The following is a 2225-nucleotide window of genomic DNA, read 5'->3' on the forward strand; positions in this document are numbered from 1 at the left end:
TATATGTAGAATTCATTGTATGTGTATGTGTGTCTGTAGGTGTGTATATGTGTGTGTGATACATACATACATCAAGTATCATAGGACATTCTGCACTGTGATGTTTTTCCATCTTTGATTTCAAAAAGTATATTGATCACAACCACAATTTGGAAAATGTTGCTCCATACCATCCCATACCACACTCACCACCTGCAAATAATAGCATTACTAGGAGCTGCAGTCACAATGAATAAATCAACAATCTGCTACAAGATCTAGGATTATTTGTGTATTTTGGTAGGGGTGTGTGTATGTGTGTGTGTGTGTGTGTGTGTGTGTTTGCATGTATCTAATACCATTGTATCTCATTGTTGAGACTTTGTTACAAATAGGGTTTCTGGGTTCCCCCCCGCCCCCGCCCGCCCCGTCCTGGTTCATTTTGTTTTTGTCAAACCAGTGGTCTAAAATCACAGAAATAAGCAGTTACTTCAATCATGTGGAATCCAGGGGACCTATCTTTGGAAAGCACAGGAAGGAGGCCTGAATTGTGTGATCTCTTGAGGCTGCTTTCAATGCTGGAATTTAAATTATGTACTGGACAATCTTTTGCTTATTAATAACAAAAAGATTACACACAACCATCTCCATTTTCTTTTTTTTATACTTTAAGTTCTAGGGTACATGTACACCATGTGCAGGTTTGATACATAGGTATACATGTGCCATGTTGGTTTGCTGCACCCATCAATTCCTCATTTACATTAGGTATTTCTCCTAATGCTACCCCTCCCCCAGCTCCCAACCCCCGACAGAGCCCAGTGTGTGATATTCCCAGCCCTGTGTCCAAGTGATCTCACTGTTCAGTTCCCACCTCTGAATGAGAACATGTGGTGTTTGGTTTTCTATCTTTGTGATAGTTTGCTGAGAATAATGGTTTCCGGCTTCATCCAAGTCCCTGTAAAGGACATGAACTCATCCTTTTTTATGGCTGCATGGTATTCCATTGTGTATATGTGCCATATTTTCTTAATCAAGTGTATCATTGATGGACATTTGGGTTGGTTCCAAGTCCTTGCTATTGTGAGTAGTGCCACAATAAACATAAGTGTGCATATGTCTTTATAGTAGCATGATTTATAATCCTTTGGGTATATACCCAGTAATGGGATCACTGGGTCAAATGGTATTTCTAGTTCTAGATCCTTGAGGAATCACCCCACTGTCTTCCACAATGGTTGAACTAGTTTACCCTCCCACCAACAGTGTAAAAGTGTTTCTATTTCTCCACATCCTCTACATCATCTGCTGTTTCCTGACTTTTTAACGATCGCCATTCTAACTGGTGTGAGGTGGTATCTCATTGTAGTTTTGATTTGCATTTCTCTGATGATCAGTGATGATGAGCATTTTTTTCACATGTCTTGGCTGCATAGATGTCTTCTTTTGAGAAGTATCTTTTCATATCCTTTGCCCACTTTTTGATGGGGTTGTTTTTTTCTTGTAAATTTGTTTGAGTTCTTTGTAGATCTGGATATTAGCCCTTTGTCAGATGGGTAGATTGCAAAATTTTTCTCCCATTCTGTAGGTTGCCTGTTCACTCTGATGGTAATTTCTTTTGCCTTGCAGAAGCTCTTTAGTTAGATCCCATTTGTCTATTTTGGCTTTTATTGCCATTGCTTTTGGTGTTTTAGTCACGAAGTCCTTGCCCATGCCTATGTCCTGAATGGTATTGCCTAGGTTCTCTTCTACGGTTTTTATGGTTTTAGGTCTAACATTTAAGTCTTGAATCCATCTTGAATTAATTTTTGTGTAAGATGTAAGGAAGGGATCCAGTTTCAGCATTCTACACATGGCTAGCCAATTTTCCCAGCACCATTTATTAAATAGGGAATCCTTTCCCCATTTCTTGTTTTTGTCAGGTTTGTCAAAGATCAGATGGTTGTAGATGTGTAGTGTTATTTCTGAGGCTTCTGTTCTGTTCCATTGGTCTATATATCTGTTTTGGTACAAGTACCATGCTGTTTTGGTTACTGTAACTTTGCAGAATAGTTTGAAGTCAGGTAGCATGATGCCTCTAGCTTTTTTCCTTTTGCTTAGGATTGTCTTGGCAATGCAGGCTCTTTTTTGGTTCCACATGGACTTTAAAGTAGTTTTTTCCAATTTTGTGAAGAAACTCATTGGTAGCTTGATGGGGATAGCAATGAATCTATAAATTATCTTGGGCAGTATGGCCATTTTCACTA

Source organism: Chlorocebus sabaeus, chromosome 12, assembly GCF_047675955.1.
Source record: "Chlorocebus sabaeus isolate Y175 chromosome 12, mChlSab1.0.hap1, whole genome shotgun sequence".
Taxonomy (NCBI): domain Eukaryota; kingdom Metazoa; phylum Chordata; class Mammalia; order Primates; family Cercopithecidae; genus Chlorocebus; species Chlorocebus sabaeus.